The sequence below is a fragment of the Monodelphis domestica genome, chromosome 1, assembly GCF_027887165.1.
Source record: "Monodelphis domestica isolate mMonDom1 chromosome 1, mMonDom1.pri, whole genome shotgun sequence".
Taxonomy (NCBI): domain Eukaryota; kingdom Metazoa; phylum Chordata; class Mammalia; order Didelphimorphia; family Didelphidae; genus Monodelphis; species Monodelphis domestica.
Window position 1 is genome coordinate 459,624,892 of NC_077227.1, and position 19,442 is coordinate 459,644,333.

Sequence of the window (19,442 nt, forward strand, 5' to 3'; positions counted from 1 at the left end):
GATTTCCTTACATAATAGGACTATGATTAACAAAAGAAAACTGGATTTCTACATTTAACTTATTACAGCTGAATTTCTGAACTAAGTTCAGAGACAAAGAATCATTCCTAGTCAGAAGTAAAACATTTGTGAATAATGAAAGACCAAAAGGAAAAAGAGAGATGGGGAAATAGGGGAAATAAGATGGATGGAAACACACAATTATTAATCATATTGTGAATATGATGGGAGGAACTCACCTATAAACAGGGAAAAGATGGCAGAGTGGATTAAAAACCAAAATCCCACAAAATGCTATCTACAAGAAACACAGTTAGAGCAAGAGACACACAGAGTAAAAAGGGACTAGAGCAAAATCTATTCTTCTTCAGCTAAAGTTTAAAAAAAAACAGACAAAGCAAAAGTAAAAATTGATCTAATCAAAAGAGATAAGGAAGGAAATTACATCCTGATAAAAGGTACCATAGATAATGAAACAGTATCAATACAAGCTTCAGGAGGAAAGAGACAGGAAAACTTTACTAGTGAGGGAAATCAACATTCCCCTCTCAGAAGTAGAGAAATTCAACCAAAAAAAAAATAAGAAAGAAATTAGGAAGATAAATTAAAACTTAAAAAAATTTAGATATGATAGACCTCTGGAGAAAACTGAATGGGAATAAAGAGGAATATACATGGTACCCTTCACAAAACTGATCATATAATATAGACATACTAAGTACACCTTTTTTAAACTACAATGCAATAAAAATTACATTCAACAAATAGGAACAGAAAGAAAAACTAAAATTTAATGGGAAACTAAATAATTGTTTCCTAAAGAATGGTCAAAGAACAAATCATAGAAGCAAATCAATAATTTCATTAAAGAGAATGACAATGAAGAGACAACATACCAAAATTTATGGGATTCAGTCAAGTCTGTAGTTAGGGGAAATTTTATCTCTAAATGCTTATATCAGTAAAATAGAAAAAAAGAGCAGAGATCAATGAATTGGGCATGCAACTAAAAAAACTAGAAAAATGACAAATTAAAAATCCCCAATTAAACACAAAATTAGAAATCCTAAAAGTTAAAAGAGAAATTAATAAAGTTGAAAGAAAGAAGACCATCAAATTAATAAGATGACTTAATTTTATGAATTTTCAAAGTTGTAATTATTATTTTTATTGAAAAACAAATATACAACTTGGAACAGATTTGAGGCAAATTGTGCCATAAGCAGATTTTTTAAAAATAAGTGGCTAAACAAAGTTTAAAAAGCAAGTAACAGGGGACAGCTGGGTAGCTCAGTGGATTGAGAACCAGGCCTAGAGATGGGAGGTCCTAGGTTCAAATCCAGCCTCAGCCACTTCCTAGCTGTGTGACCCTGGGCAAGTCACTTGACCCCCATTGCCTAGCCCTTACCACTCTTCTGCCTTGGAGCCAATACACAGTATTGACTCCAAGACGGAAGGTAAGGGTTTAAAAAAAAAAAAGCAAGTAACAATAGAAGAAAATGTTTTCTGGTTCAGGACCAACAGTACCAAAAAATAGTTTACAAGTACCTGGATAATACACTTGTTTTGCAATAGTGCAACTTTAAGTACATAATGTTGACTGTTCAGAGTCCATACAGAGTTACAACTCCACATTTCAATAACAACATGCGGACAGCTCCTAAAGAAAACTACTTCTTTAAAAAAAAAAGAAAGGCATAACCCAGATGTTCCCTCATTTGACCAATTCCATCTAAGTTTAGATGTGCAGAAGGGCTTAGATATATCCAGAGTAACCCACATGCAACATATTACTTGATCAATTTTCCAAAATTAAGTTTCAGGACAATGACAGTAAATAAGCAAACCATTAGTAAATTTCATTAAAAAAGAAAGAAAACAAAATAGTATCCAAAAAAAAAGGTGAAATTGCAATCAAAGAAGAAGAAATTTAAGCAATTATTGGGACTTATTTTGCCCATCTATATGCCAATAAATCTGATAATCTAAGTGAAATAGGTGAATATTTATAAAGATATAAACTTCCCAGATTAACAGAAAAGGAAATAAAATGATTAAACAACCCCTACACAGAAAAATAAATTGAACAAGCCATCAAAGAATTCTCTTAAAAAAAATGCCATAAACACAACTACAAAACACTCGCCACACAACTAAAACTAGACCTGAACAAATGGAAAAACATTAACTGCTCATGGATAGGACGAGCCAATATAATAAAAATGACCATCCTACCCAAACTTATTTACCTATTTAGTGCCATGCCCATTGAACTACCAAAATACTTCTTCACTGATTTAGAAAAAACCATAACAAAGTTCATTTGGAAGAACAAAAGATCAAGGATATCCAGGGAAATAATGAAAAAAAAACACATACGATGGGGGCCTTGCAGTCCCTGACCTAAAACTATATTACAAAGCAGCAGTCATCAAAACAATTTGGTACTGGCTAAGAAACAGAAAGGAAGATCAGTGGAATAGACTGGGGGAAAGCGATCTCAGCAAGACAGTATACGATAAACCCAAAGATCCCAGCTTTTGGGACAAAAATCCACTATTCGATAAAAACTGCTGGGAAAATTGGAAGACAGTGTGGGAGAGACTAGGAATAATTGATCAACACCTCACACCCTACACCAAGATAAATTCAAAATGGGTGAGTGAATTAAACATAAAGAAGGAAACCATAAGTAAATTGGGTAAACACAGAATAGTATACATGTCAGACCTTTGGGAGGGGAAAGGCTTTAAAACCAAGCAAGACATAGAAAGAATCACAAAATGTAAAATAAATAATTTTGACTACATCAAACTAAAAAGCTTTTGTACAAACAAAACCAATATAACTAAAATCAGAAGGGAAACAACAAATTGGGAAAAAATCTTCATAGAAACCTCTGACAAAGGTTTAATTACTCATATTTATAATGAGCTAAATCAATTGTACAAAAAATCAAGCCATTCTCCAATTGATAAATGGGCAAGGGACATGAATAGGCAGTTCTCAGATAAAGAAATCAAAACTATTAACAAGCACATGAAGAAGTGCTCTACATCTCTTATAATCAGAGAGATGCAAATCAAAACAACTCTGAGGTATCACCTCACACCTAGCAGATTGGCTAACATTACAGCAAAGGAAAGTAATGAATGCTGGAGGGGATGTGGCAAAGTAGGGACATTAATTCATTGCTGGTGGAGTTGTGAATTGATCCAACCATTCTGGAGGGCAATTTGGAACTATGCCCAAAGGGCGACAAAAGAATATCTACCCTTTGACCCAGCCATAGCACTGCTGGGTCTGTACCCCAAAGAGATAATGGACACAAAGACTTGTACAAAAATATTCATAGCTGCGCTCTTTGTGGTGGCCCAAAACTGGAAAACGAGGGGATGCCCATCAATTGGGGAATGGCTGAACAAACTGTGGTATATGTTGGTGATGGAGTACTATTGTGCTAAAAGGAATAATAAAGTGGAGAAGTTCCATGGAGACTGGAACAACCTCCAGGAAGTGATGCAGAGCGAGAGGAGCAGAACCAGGAAAACATTGTACACAGAGACTAATACACTGTGGTATAATCGAACGTAATGGACTTCTCCTTTAGTGGCGGTGTAATGTCCCTGAACAACTTGCAGGGATCCAGGAGAAAAAAACACCATTCATAAGCAAAGGATAAACTATGGGAGTGGAAACACCGAGAAAAAGCAACTGCCTGAATACAGAGGTTGAGGGGACATGACAGAGGATAGACTCTAAATGAACACTCTAATGCAAATACTATCAACAAAGCAATGGGTTCAAATCAAGAAAACATCTAATGCCCAGTGGACTTATGCGTCGGCTATGGGGGGTGGGGGGGAGGAAAAGAAAATGATCTATGTCTTTAACGAATAATGCTTGGAAATGATCAAATAAAATATATTTTTTAAAAAAAAATGCCATAGCACCGGATGAATGCAAATTCTAACAAACATTCAAAGAACAATTAACCCCAATATCACATAAACTATTTGGAAAAACATCTACTTTCTACTTCTTTCCTTTTATGACACAAATATGGTCTGACCCAGGAAAAGCTAAAATAGAGAAAGAAAATAGATTAATCTCCCTAATAAATACTGATGCAAAAAAGTAAAATACTAACAAGGATATAACAGCATTATGTCACAAGGATTATATACCATGACCAGGTGGATTTTATATCAAGAATGGTTCAATATTAGGGAAACTATAGGCAAAAAACTATAGGCAAAATTGGTCATATTCGTAACAAACCCAACAAAAGCCATACAATTAACTCAACAGCTACTTTTAGAAAAAGCTTTTGACAAAATACAACACCCCATTCCTTATTAAAAAAAAATTAGAGAACACTAGAAATAAAAGGATCTCTCCTTAAAGTGATAAATAACTATTATTATCTGTAAAGGAGACAAATTAGAACCCTTCCCAATAAGATCAGGGGTGAAGCAAGGATGCCCATTATCACCACTATTATTTAATATTGTACTAGAAATGCTAGCTATAGTGATAAGAGCAGAACAGTATAAGGGTTAAATTGGGGATTTGCCTAAATAAGAGTTATAAATTCAATGTTGTGGTCACAAAATTAAAAATATTATCCCTAAACCAGAAAAAAAACTGTTAGCAGCTTTTATTTATAATGAGGAAAAGAAAGAGTTGAAATATGAAATGTAGGAGGGAAAGAGGTAAGGAGTTGCCTAGCCTACCTAAGTGCCAATTCGATGAAATTCAGCTTGCTTCCCAACAAAGTTCCAATCTCCACATGGAAGTCTGAGTCACTCACCAGCAAACTGAAGCAGGATCCAAGGAAAAGAGTCTCTCCATAGAACTCACTCTGAAGGGAGTGTCCCACTGAAGCACCAATGAGCAGAGAGGGTTTCCTTGCAGAGCCACCAAGGCAGGAATCTCTCCAAGCCAGAAGTCCTAGTGGTATCTTCAGCCAGGGTTCCACCAAAACAGCCTCCTCCAAAGTCAAAGCAGGAATCTCTACAACCAATCTCTCCAGAAGCCAGTAAAGAAATGCCCAGAACCAATCTCTCCAAATGCCAGGAAGATAATGAATGCTAGACCATGTTGGTCTCTTTTTATACCCTTTTTTTCCATGTGACTTCTTATTACTCTTCCTTCTTCACAGAAACCAATGGCAGTCTTTCAATTTGCCTTACACTGCCCAAGGGGGGAAAGGGGGTGCAGTGGCCTTTGGAGTTGCCATTTACTCTAGTAAGTGATTTGTGAACTCTCATACCTAATGGTAAGTAGGGGTACTTTAAATTCTTGATTTGATTATGTTAAAAAGAAATGAAAGAATTTAGACTAGTGTGGTAGAGGCATGGAGAGAGAAAGGACTTGCAAGCCAAGCATGCAAGAAACAAGCTGGGGACCTGATCTGCAAAATCAAGGAGAAGGTTCCAAACAGAATGTTCCCAAGGAGAAGGCAGTTGAGCTGGCCAGGAGAAACTGAGAAACCTCTGCTCTCTCTGGGGGTGGACTGACCAAGAAAGGAGGCAAGCCTGGCGGAAGGGAGAAGCTGAGAACTAATATTATTTAGTTTCTGTCCCAGGCTGAAGGACCCTTGAAGGGGGCCTTCTGAAATTAGGCTGAGAGACCTTGGTGGCTTTGTGGAGAAGAATAACAGTTGTCCTCCATCTCTCTGACTGTCCCTCTGTCACAGTTGTGATTAGACTGATTTCCCAACCCCTCAAATTCTCCTTATAGTTTAGGGAAACCCTTATCCCTCTTACCTCAGTTTCCCATCCTATTGTTTCCCAATAAACCCCTTACCTGAGAAAGAAAACAAGAGTATTTTATAGTCCACTGGGGGGTGGGGGGGGAGGGAGAAAGCCAAAGGCTTCAAGAAGTGGGTGGTTAAGGAACGAAGAGGGTAGGAAATAGATTGATCCATTAGCCTTCAAATAGGGATCAATAGGCAAACCCCAGTGCATTCCCCTGTGGCAGCATCTCTCTATCTCAAGCAGTGTCTCTCAGTATCTCTGTAGTAGTATCTGTGGATGTCTCTCAAAGTACTTCTATCTCCATTGTAACTAAGCACCCTCAGGTGTGTGCCCTAGTAGCAGTTCTCTGGTCATAGTCACAAGCCAGAGTATATACCAGTTACCACTACCAGAAATAGTCACAGATTATGTATTTTATTACATGTGGCACCTCTAGTTTGACTGTACCCTACAGATCCCTGGTAAAGAAAAGTTAGACAAAATGTTCAAACAAGTGGTTTATGGAGTTGTGATTGTGGCAACCATTGCCTGCTTTTGGGTATACCACTTACTATATAGCAAACTAACCCATATGGTAGTGGATACTATAGATTATATAGGCAACATTGCAATATCTATTTTGCAGTTGCCATTTCAATATGAACTGGTACTCTGGCAAGTCCTGGCACAAGTATATGTACTTTTTATAGCTGTGTTACAGACTCTGACTCAAGTGAAGAAAATATTTAGATTTATGGTTCCCCTTAAAGCAGAAAAGATTATGGCTGTTGAGACCAACTTAGAAGGCATGATTAAGGCTGTGTTTGAACAATTGATTAAGGAAAGAGGACTAGTTCTAGTTATGGGCAAAGACAATGGGCAAACTGAGAATGTACCTCAGGAAAATGAAGGTGGCAATGAAAATGAAAACAAAGCTGCTAGTGAACCTGAGAAAATCTGCCCACTGAAAGAGGTGACTAAGCTAACTACTAATGCTGGTGTGATACACTCAAAAGCCCACAGACATTTCTCCACACAAGAACTGGAATCCATAAAGTGCCGTATCCCAAAATTTGTGGATAATCCTTTCAAATCCCAAAAGGAGCTGAAACATGCATTTACGATCTTTGATCCTGATTTCAAAGATGTCGAGTTTCTATTGTCAGAACTGTTCAGCCCCCATGAACAGAGGCAATTTTTGGAGAAAACTAGATCTGACAGCAATTTCACTAGCTGGCCAACTGTAGAACAAAGAGGGGATATGGACTTTGCCAATCCAACTAGCATTTCCTACCTGAAAAGGTGCAGGGAGGAATTGCTGCTGGCCATTAAGCAATGCTGTTCTAAATCTAATGCATGGGCTAAGTTTGACAAGATCAGGAAGGATAAAGGGGAACATCCTGCCACATACATAGACCATCTGTCAGAGATGGCAGAATCAATCTTAGGTCTAGAAGCCAATACTGAAGAGATGGCTGGACACATCCATAGACAATTTCTAAGGGGATGCACACCTAATTTGAAAGTATTTTTCAAAAACTATTTCCCTAAGTGTGACTCAGTTTCCCTGATAGAATTGAGAGAGGCTGCAAGTTACCCACATGAAAATAATTTAGAACAAAGTAAGCAAGTCCAGGATCTTAAGGAAAAATTGGAAAGGACAGAGAATGATTTGGAACAAAAGGAAATTGATAAAATTAAAAATCTGAACATGGTTAGGACATGCACAAAACCTAGTTCCCAAAAGATACCTAGTTACAAGGCAAGACCAGTGCAGAAAGAGACTAGGGAATGTTTCTTTTGTCACAGGAAAGGTCACTTGATTAGAACTTGTTTTTTGAAGAAGAAACATGAGGGTAATAACAAAGACAAACAAAATGCACAAACTAGGTATAAGAAGTCCACTTGTTCTCATTGCAAGTTAAAGTTCTCATAGCAAGCTCCGGACTTGAACAAAATGCAACTGGCTATAAAAACTGGAGCAAAGCCAAAGTATTCTGATATGGTTAGAAAAGAGTTATGAAGCCAGGCCCATAAAATATATAGTTTGACACTTGGAGATAGAAGAAATGGTGAGAAAGAGGCTGCAATTGAAAATAATAGAAAAAGCTTGGGAAATAGTGTAAATTCAGTGCAAGAATGTGAATCTGTGAATGATAGCCATCGCAATAAAGCTAGAGAAAAGCAGAGACAGATTAAAGAAAATGAGACAGAAATTAAGGAAATAACATCTCAAATTGTAAATGAGATGAAAGATTTTGAAATGAGTTGTAAAGTAATTAAACAGGAAAAGTCTGTAAAGGAAATCAGTGCATTCCTAGAGAACCTTTTCTAGTATAGAATGGATAATGGGATTGAATTATGCAAAAGGGAAAGAAAGAATAAATCACAAGAACTCAAACAAAAGTTTGTGACTGATACAAAGACACTTAATTTCAATTCCCTAAAGGTTACTGTTGCTAAAGATGACAATGCTTTAAAAACATTCACAGATGAAGTCCCACCAAACTTAGTTAATTCTGTAAATAGCTTTATGGCAGAGGTAGGTACTCTTAGGAACTACATCTATTTTGAATCCAGAAGCTAGTACCTTCCATCCAGCAAGGAATGATATAGATAAGGAAAAATTAACTGAAAATGGAGCTAAAATTACTTTTGAACACAATAATCATATTCAGAGTATTGGAGGTGACATTTCAGTTAAATTTGAAAAGCAGGATGGAATGGAATTCTTACCAACTGGAATTACCACCATGGATTCAAAAGACAGGCTTGTACCCAAAGTCCTAAGGGGCACAGGGGTATCTTCCCAAAGCAACTGCTATAATTTAGGTTCATATTCCACAGGGAATGAATCTAATCAAGAAGAATTGACTGGGTTACATATGCAACTGGCAGAGAGTAGCAAAGACATGGACAATGAGTCAGTGGTTATGAATACTTTAGCTACTAAGCCAGAAACAGAGATATGTTGTAGTGGGGGACAACATGTTTGTATTATGGGGCAGACTGAAGACGCACATCCTATTACTGACACAGGGGGAAATGCAGAAGTACAAACCTTATTCCCAGAACAAAATAATAAAATAGAGGGAAAGATTCCTGTATCTACACTGTCAAATGAGAATGAAGATAAACATAAACCTCAGACTAGTGATAGAGTAGGATCTCTGATTATTAACAGTGGAGAAGATCTGCATAACCCCATACCATCAAGTTTACCAATTCAAAATTAAAACCAAAAGCTTAGTAGTGAGACATATGCAGAAACCGATTTGAGTAACACAGAAGCTGGTGGCATAGGCTTAGAGCAAAACACAAAGCCAGAGTTACCAACATCTGACAAAAGTTTACATGTCATTGAACAAATTCCAAATAACATAGTGATGGGATTTAGTGATTCAGATACTGAATCAGAAGGAATACCAGAAGGTATGATAATAATGAATGAAGATGATATAGAACAAATGCCTTATCAGTTTTATAAGCTTTATGAAGAGGTAGACAAAGAAGGAGATGTATGGGACACAAGTGAAAAGATAAAATACCTGGAACCAGTGCAAACAAACTCTTACCAAGACAATGATGAGGAATTATTCTTTGGGCACAGAACAAGTTGCATAACATTGAATAAAGATGATTTTATAGATAATAAAGATGATTTTATAGATAAGTTGAATTACATGGCTTGTGCAGATACAGATTTTGAATGGGAAGGAGAATATCAAGATACATATTAAAGAACTGGAAAAGAGATAGATACACAATTTCATTTCTATTCTCTAATTTCTAATATATGACAAGTACCATTCATGCTGCAACAGTGAAACCAAGATTAGTGGTAGTTCCACAGGGTTACATACTACACAAAACCTTATGTGAATGAAGACTAGTCTTGGGGTAGCATAGTAAATAAATTATTCCTGCAAAAGAAGGAAAAGTAATTCAACAGCAAAAACACTCCTAAACTTGTAGCAGAATTCCAACCTCATAACTAGGACAGGCACAAACATCTGGAATGCTAGAGAAGCAAGGATTCACATTGGTTGACTCTGTGATAACAAGACTTTAATATCAAGTTGTAGATTGAGAGCTGAAAGAAAAAGGTTATCCATATCTCTCAACTTTCATCCTAAAACAGTCTCTACGGGGGGAAGGAAGAGAGAGAGGGTATACCATGAAAATGTTACTTCAGAGTTTCAGTAACCTCTCTAGAGCAACACTGTGCTCATGTCATCAGTGCAGATACATACTGATGACATCTGAAAAAGAAAAGAAAGTCCTAGTCATGAAGAGCAACATGAATAGCCCAAGAAGAAAACAAAAGCCTTGTGAATGTAAGCCTAGTGAAAATCTTGAAAAGCACTAGAGGATACTTGCTACCAGAATACAGAAGAGAGAGCCCTGCATATGTTGTAACAATGAAAGGATAGTATCCCTGAATCAAATAGTACAGTTCCAGTAGGAAATGCAGCCAGTAAGACAAAAGGAAGAATGCATTTGAAAGAGTAGCAGCCACAAATTAAAAAAAAAAAAGCCTTTATATAATTTTATATATAGCCTCTGCCTGTCACACAGTAACAAAACAGAAAGGAACAATGTTGTTATAAATGAATACATCATTCTCTAGATTCTATCTCCAAGATACAGAACTAAAGTAACCATATGATGAATCTTCTAATGAAAAGTGAAACAAGATTTAGCAAACTTTCAATAACTATTATTATGCATAATGCTCACACCCATCCATGTCACACATGCAAAGCTTACCCCCATGCATGAAGAAAATACATGTAACCTTACTTGCAGACATGACAAATGATTGATAAATCCTGGCACTCATGAAGATTTCAACTTACTTCCATGCAAAAGTAACTTTTCACTCTTACACACACACGTAAAAATCTCACACACATACATTGTTTGTGTGTTCCATGTTCCTGATTGTTCCAGTGGATCCTGATAGGAAGAGCACATCTTCAATCAAGACTGGACAATGGCGAATGGCATGCACACCAGACAAAGGACCAGAGAGGAAGAAAGAGTTATACAAGCAACACTAATGGACATGGAAGGACTTTGGAACTTTGCAATCTTGGAACTTTTGATCGTGAGGATATGTAAGGATGTGTTATACATGTGAACATCACATATATGCATGCACACCCTACATAGCAAAGTAAGATATCTTATGGATTGGATAAGTATACAACATGTATAGTTGCATAACAAAAGACACACTGATGAAAATTTCTGTGGAAAACTCAGAGATATTTCTTTTCTGCATGAGTTTGCACAGAAATTCAGAAGGATGTACATATGCAGAGTTGTATAGATCCTATGTACACATGTACTTACTAATTGACTAATGAGCTAATTTTTTTAGAGTAAGTTATTAATAGTCTAACTACTAACAATAGTAATAGCCTAGTGAATTTGTTTAAGGCTTAAGAAGTAGAGGCATAGAAGTTCTGAAGTATAGAAGTAGATTGCATCATAATGGTAGATTAGCATTTGTTAGTAGTAGATTTTGTTTAGTATATTTATAGACATTAGGAAATAGGAATTTGCATATTCTTAATGTTAGTGGCATTGTTGATGTGATTTGAAAATTGTTAATTGACTTGTTGTGATATAAAAAACTATATTCATGTGAATTCCCTTAACTAAACCATTTTCCTATAACCCATTCTTAGCTTAGCATCTAGATAGAATAGCTGAGATGAGTTAGGATTTTATTATTTTGGGGGGTAAGAGAATATTTAAGATAGCAAAGGGTTAAAAATAGATAGAATTATTATGAAAGTAAGTATCATTAAAAAATGCAAGTTGCATTTCTTGTCAAATAAAAGGGGGGATTGTGGTAGAGGCAGAGAGAGAGAGAGAGAGAGAGAGAGAGAGAGAGAGAGAGAGAGAGAGAGAGAGAGAGAGAGAGAGAGAGAGAGGATTTGCAAGCCAAGCATGCAAGAAACAAGCTGGGGACCTGATCTGCAAAATCAAGGAGAAGGTTCCAAACAGAATGTTCCCAGGAGAAGGCAGTTGAGCTGGCCAGGAGAAACTGAGAAACCTCTGCTCTCTCTGGGGGTGGACTGACCAAGAAAGGAGGCAAGCCTGGCGGAAGGGAGAAGAAGCTGAGAACTAATATTATTTAGTTTCTGTCCCGGGCTGAAGGACCCTTGAAGGGGGCCTTCTGAAATTAGGCTGAGAGACCTTGGTGGCTTTGTGGAGAAGAATAGAAGAATAACAGTTGTCCTCCATCTCTCTGACTGTCCCTCTGTCACAGTTGTGATTAGACTGATTTCCCAACCCCTCAAATTCTCCTTATAGTTTAGGGAAACCCTTATCCCTCTTACCTCAGTTTCCCATCCTATTGTTTCCCAATAAACCCCTTACCTGAGAAAGAAAACAAGAGTATTTTATAGTCCACTGGGGGGTGGGGGGGGAGGGAGAAAGCCAAAGGCTTCAAGAAGTGGGTGGTTAAGGAACGAAGAGGGTAGGAAATAGATTGATCCATTAGCCTTCAAATAGGGATCAATAGGCAAACCCCAGTGCATTCCCCTGTGGCAGCATCTCTCTATCTCAAGCAGTGTCTCTCAGTATCTCTGTAGCAGTATCTGTGGGTGTCTCTCAAAGTACTTCTATCTCCATTGTAACTAAGCACCCTCAGGTGTGTGCCCTAGTAGCAGCTCTCTAGTCACAGTCATATACCAGTTACCACTACCAGAAATAGTCACAGATTATCTATTTTATTACACTAGGCAATGAAGAAACAAAATTATCACTCTTTGAAGATGATATGATGGTATACATAGAGAACCTCAGAGAATCAACCAAAAAACCTAAAAGAAACAATGAACAACTTCAGTAAAGTTGTGGGATATAAAAACAAATGCACATAAATCATCAGCATTTCTATTTACCAACAACAAAGTTCAAAGCAAGACAAAGGAAAGGAAACCTCATTTAAAATAACTACAGATAGTAAAAAATATTTGGAGATATAACTTACCAAAACAAACCTAGCAACTACAAGGTCACAGTTACAAACCATTTTTCACACAAATAATGTTAGACAAACAATTGGAAAAAATATTAATTATTCATGGATAGGCTAAGCCAAAATAATAAAAATTATAATCCTTCCTAAATTAATCCACCTATTCAGTTCCATACCAATCAAACTAACAAAAATTATTTCCTAAAACTAGAAGAAAAAAAGAAAAATTCATCTGGAAGAACAAAATGTCAAGAAGATCAATAGAATTCATGAAAAAAAAAATGAAGGAAGGAGGCCTAGTCATAAGAAATCTCAAACTATACTATAAAACAGTAATCATCAAAATAATCTAGTATTGGTTAAAAAAAGAACAGTAGATCAAGATTAGGTAATCAAAACAGAGTAATTAATGAACATGTTAATTTAGTGTTCCATAAATGCAAAGATCCAAGCTATTAGAGGAAGAACTATTTGACAAAATAAACTATTTGACAAAAAAAAAACTTCTGGGAAAACTAGAAACAATATGACATTCACACCATACACAACAAGATAAAGTAAAAAAAGATACTTGATCTAGGAATAAAGGGTAATACTATAAATAAGTTTGGGGTAAACAGAAAAGTTTATCTGTCAGACGTATGGATAAAGGAAGAATTTATGCCACAACAAAACATAGAGAACATTATAAAAATAAAGTGAATATTTTTCACATTAAATTTTAAAGGGTTTATGCAAACAAAACCAATGCTACCAAGATTAGAAAGGAAACAACAAATTGGGGTGAAATTTTGATAACAATTGCCTCTGCCAAAGACTTCATTTCTCAATATATAGAGAACTGAGTCAAATGTATAAGAATACAAAGTATTCCCCAATTGATAAATGGTCAAAGGATATCAACAAGCAGTTCTCAGATGAAGAAATTAAAACTATCTATAACCATATAAAAATGCTCCAAATCAATACTGATTAAAGAAATTCCAATTAAAGCAATTCTGAGATACTCCCTCTCATACCTATCAGATTAGCTAATATTACCAAAAATGAAAAAAATGATATTTGTTGGAAGGGATATGGGAAAACTGGAACACTAATACACTATTGGGAGACCTATAAATTGATACAAACATTTTTATTTTTTTTTTATATTTTATAAGATTTATTCATAATAATTAAAATTTGAAAGCTAGAGTAAACTCAGCCATGGTCACAAGAAAAGAGAGGGAAAGGGAAGAGTTACCAAAACTTATAAACAATAACAGAACAAAACAAATGTGAGGATTCAGGGAAAGAGATGCTGGGAGATACTAAAGGAATTCTGGGGAATATAGTTCAAAGGTAGAAAATTTCCACTTTTACAGTATGTAAGCAGTTAATAAACGTTCATTCCCTCCCTCATTTTCTTTTTTTTTTAATTTTATAGTATTTTATTTGTTCATTTCCATGCATTTTTCATTAAAGACAAAGATCATTTTCTTTTCCTCCCTCCCACCCCCCGTGGCCGACGCGTGATTCCACTGGTATCATATGTGTTCTTGACTTGAACCCATTGCCATGTTGTTAGTATTTGCATCAGAGTGTTCGCTCCGAGTCTTCGTGTTTCTATTCCCTCAGTTTGTCCTCTGCTTTTGGATAGTGTTTTTTTCTCCTTGATCCCTGCAGATTGTGCAGGGACATTACACCACCACTAATGGAGAAGTCCATTATATTCGATTATACCACAGTGTGTTTGTCTCTGTGTACAATGTTTTCCTGGTTCTGCTCCTCTCGCTCTGCATCACTTCCTGGAGGTTGTTCCAGTTCACATGGAAATCCTCCACTTTATTATTCCTTTGAGCACAATAGTATTCCATCACCAACATATACCACAATTTGTTCAGCCATTCCCCAATTGATGGGCATCCCCTCATTTTCCAATTTTTGGCCACCACAAAGAGCGCAGCTATGAATATTTTTGTACAAGTCTTTTTGTCCATTATCTCTTTGGGGTACAAACCCAGCAGTGCTATGGCTGGATCAAAGGGTAGACATTCTTTTATCGCCCTTTGTGCATAGTTCCAAATTGCCCTCCAGAATGGCTGGATCAGTTCACAACTCCACCAGCAATGAATTAATGTCCCTACTTTGCCACATCCCCTCCAGCATTCATTACTTTCCATAACTGTCATGTTAGCCAATCTGCTAGGTGTGAGGTGATACCTCAGAGTTGTTTTGATTTGCATCTCTCTGATTATAAGAGATGTGGAGCACTTCTTCATGTGCTTATTAATAGTTTTGATTTCTTTATCTGAAAACTGTCTATCCATGTCCCTTGCCCATTTATCAATTGGGAAATGGCTTGATTTTTTGTACAATTGATTTAGCTCTTTATAAATTTGAGTAATTAAACCTTTGTCAGAGGTTTTTATGAAGATTTTTTCCCAACTTGTTGTTTTCCTTCTGATTTTAGTTACATTGCTTTTGTTTGTACAAAAGCCTTTTAATTTGATGTAGTCGAAATTATTTATTTTACATTTTGTGATTCTCTCTATGTCTTGCTTGGTTTTAAAGTCTTTCCCTTCCCAAAGGTCTGACATGTATACTATTCTGTGTTTACCCAATTTACTTATGGTTTCCTTCTTTATGTTTAAGTCTTTCACCCATTTTGAATTTATCTTGGTGTAGGGTGTGAGGTGTTGATCTATTCCTAATCTCTCCCACACTGTCTTCCAATTTTCCCGGCAGTTCTTATCAAATAGTGAATTTTTGTCCCAAGACCTGGGATCTTTGGGTTTATCGTATACTATCTGGCTGAGGTCGCTTTCCCCCAGTCTATTCCACTGATCCTCCTTTCTGTCTCTTAGCCAGTACCAAATTGTTTTGATGACTGCTGCTTTGTAATATAGTTTGAGGTCTGGGACTGCTAGGCCCCCCTCATTAGTGTTTTTTTTTCATTATTTCCCTGGATATCCTTGATCTTTTGTTTTTCCAAATGAACTTTGTTATGCTTTTTTCCAAATCAGTAAAGAAATTTTTTGGGAGTTCCATGGGTATGGCACTAAATAGATAAATAAGTTTGGGCAGGATAGTCATTTTTATTATGTTGGCTCGTCCTACCCATGAGCAGTTAATGTTTTTCCAATTGCTCAAGTCTAGTTTTAGTTGTGTGGCGAGTGTTTTGATACAAACATTTTTAGAATAATATGGAACCACTCCCAAAGGGCCATCAAACTATACATACTCTTTGACCCAGTGATACCACTACTTGGTTTGTATCCCAGAGAGAACAGAAATAGGGGGGAAAGAACTTAACTGCACAAAACCATTTTTTTTCTATATAGAATAAAGAATTAGAAACTGAGATGGTGTCCATCAGTTAGGGAATGACAGAACAAATTGTGGTATATGGTTGTAATGGAATACGATTATGTCACAAGAAATAACAAACAGGATGAGTTCCAAAAAAACCTGGAAAGACTTAAATGAAGAGATGCAAAGTGAAGTAAGCAGAACCAGGAGAACACTGTTACAATGATCAATTAGAAAGAACCAAGCTATTATTAGGAAAACAAGGTTCCAAGATAAACCCAAGGGGCTTGTGATAATGTGTGTCTGTCTAATATCCAGAGCCAAAGAAAGAACTGTTGGCGTCTGATTGCAAATCAAAGCATGCCAGCTTTCATTTTATTTCCTTTATGAGTTTTTTATTGTATATGTGATGTTTGTCTTCTATCATAGCAGGAGTAATATGTATTGCATGAAAGTAGTGATATAACCTACATTTAAGGCTATTTACTACCTCGGGAATGGGAAGGGAGAAGGAGAGAAGGAAGGAGAGAATCTGAATCACAAAATATCAGAATACAATTGTCAAAAAATTATGTCTACATGTAAATGAAAAAAATTAAGTTAAAAAAATTTTTAAAGAAAAATTATGCTATAAGCAGTTTATAGGACAAAATCAATTAACTGTAAATAAGATCAATTTTTTTAAAGAGAGACTCAATCTGATTATTTAAATTGGTATCATATTTCTGGCCTTTTTTTTTTCAACCCTAATCTTCTGTCTTAAAATCAATAGTGTGTATTGGTTCCAAGGCAGAAGAGCAGTTAAGGGCTAGGAAATGGGGGTTAAGTGACTTGCCCAGGGCCACACATCTAGAAAGTGTCTGAGGTCAAATTTGAACCCAGGACCTCCCATTTCTGGCCTGGCTCTCCATCCACTGAGCCACCTAGCTGCCCCCTTCTTGTCTTTTAATAGATGGGGGAGGGATAGAAAGAGGGAAAGAATTTAGAATTGAAAATAATTTTTTCATTGTTTAAAAGAGCAAAAGCTAAGCAACTTTATATAAGGGTACCTAACAACAACTCAGGGCAAAGAAAAATAGAGAAGTTTTAAGGTCATTGTTTTTTCCCATTTTGCCACTCTCTTCCTATTCCCTTTATCCTCCACTTTCTCTTGTTCTCCTAATAAATGTTCACTAGCATCCTTACCCCCAGTTTCAACTCCCCAAACATATGATCATACACATTTGCAAACACTCTCAATTCCTAAAATATTAAATGTCCAATTTCCTGAATCTACAGACAAAAATATATAGCATTCTCAGTACAGAAAAACTCAAAGCCTAGGAGACGTATATATAATAAAATCAGAAAAGTGGTTCACCAGTTGGGTGGAGAACAATGAATTCTCTTCCTTGGCTCAACTTTTGTTTTGGTTCAAGACCCATTTGAATGGCAAGCAAGAAATAATCTTGGGAGGTTAGGAACACCAATGGAGTATTAGAGCCAGGGTCCCCAAACTTTTTATACAGGGGGTCAGTTCACTGTCCCTCAGACCATTAGAGAGCCGGACTATAAAAATCTAACCCTAACCCGGCAGCATTATACACAGTGCAGAATCCCCTCCTCCAGATCACCACTCTCCATGCTGATGTCTTCCATTGTGCAGTCACATAAATCCTTTGTGCGGCATCTCATTCTAAGGTGCCACGCAAAGGATTATGTCACTGGAAGTAGTACTGTACATGAGCGATGCTGCTGCCACATACAGTGCTCCTCTCACTGATCACAATGAAAGAGGTGCCCCTTCCGGAAGTGCAGTGGGGACTGGATACATGGCCTCAGGGGGCTGCATGTGGCCCATGGGCCCGTAGTTTGGGGACCCCTATTTTAGAGGCTGGAGATGTATCAGACCCAGTGAATCCCAGGTGGTAGTTTATTTTTTTTTCCATGGTTACGTGATTCTTGTCTCCCTCTCTTCTTCCCTCCCCACTCCCAGAGTTGACAAGCAATTCCATTGGTTTATACATATATTATCACTTAAATCCCATTTCTATATTATTCATTTTTATAATAAGAGTAATCTTTTAAAACCAAAGCCCCAAATAATATACCCATATAAACAAGGGATAAATCAAATGTTTTCTTCTGCATTTCTATTTCCACAGTTCTTTCTCTAGATAGGGATAGCACCGTCCTTAATCATTGCTTTGCTTTTAGTAGCAAAATCGATTACATTTGATATTCCCACAATGTTTCAGTTACTGTGCATGATGTTCTCCTCGTTCTATCCATTTCACTCTGCATCAGTTCATGGAAGTCTTTCCAATTTTTATAGAAATCCATTGATTCATCATTCTTTATAGCATAATAGTATTCCATCACCATTACATACCACAATTTGTTCAAGCCATTCCCCAATCAAGGAACACCTCCTCATTTTCCAATTTTTTGCCACCACAAAAAACACAGCTATAAATATTTTTGTACAAACACAACCTTTCCCATTTTTTTTAACCTAGTAGTGCTATTGCTGGATCAAAGGACATGCATTTTTTTTTTAAACCCTTACCTTCCATCTTGGAGTCAATACTGTGTATTGGCTCCAAGGCAGAAGAGTGGTAAGGGCTAGGCAATGGGGGTCAAGTGACTTGCCCAGGGTCACACAGCTAGGAAGTGGCTGAGGCCAGATTTGAACCTAGGACCTCCCATCTCTAGGCCTGGTTCTCAATCCATGAGCTACCCAGCTGCCCCCAACATGCATTCTTTTAAAGCCTTTTGAGCATAATTCAAAATTGCCTTCCAGAATGGTTGGATCAGTTCATGACTCCACCTTGGCAGTAATTTGAAGCACAACCTCTCAAAATCATACTGAAGGAAGGTAAGCTGGCAATGGGAAGGGCTACACAATCAGATTTCACTCTTCATACTGAGAGATGACAGTAAGGCATATGAAGGGCCTGACACCCTCCCCACCACCACCAAAAAAAAAAAAAAGCTGAAAGTTAAGCTTCAAGGCTCTAAGGCAGTGATGGTGAACCTATGGAACATGTGCCAAAGATGGCACGTAGAGCACTCTCTGTGGGCACTCAACTTCTCTCCCCCTGCCCTGAGTTCCTTACTAGAAAGTCTGAAGGACTCGGGAGGAGCTGCTCCCCTCCCCCTCTCCAGCCATGCCTGATAACATTTTTTCATATGCCTTGCCCCTCTGCCTAACAGCCCAATGGGAGTGCTTCCTCCCTCTCCTGTGTGGGGTAAAGGGGGAAGGGAGCACCTAGTATTCAGGGGAGGGAGGGGAGCATGGCATCTCATTTCAGGGTGGGGGGCAGCAGGTTCACCATCACTGCTCTAAGCTATCTTGGCCTCTTAGGAAGAAGTGGTAACAGCTAAGACAAGGACTCTAGCTGAAGTCAGAAGCTGAGAGCAGAGCGAGGCTC

At 37.2% G+C, this 19,442-nt stretch overlaps 1 protein-coding gene across 8 annotated transcripts in view; it reads right to left on the bottom strand.

Annotated features, from left to right (window-relative positions):
- The window catches only part of RGS3 (regulator of G protein signaling 3), a 233,983-nt gene that overhangs the window by 163,271 nt on the left and 51,270 nt on the right, over positions 1-19,442 (bottom strand). Inside the window, exon 1 of one of the 8 annotated variants that reach the window (XM_007474995.3) lies at positions 17,390-17,964. The exons of the other annotated variants lie outside the window; for them this stretch is intronic. The gene's annotated coding sequence lies outside the window, so the exon portion shown is untranslated. Of the gene's footprint in view, positions 1-17,389; positions 17,965-19,442 lie in introns of those variants that run through there. 8 annotated transcript variants of the gene reach the window in all.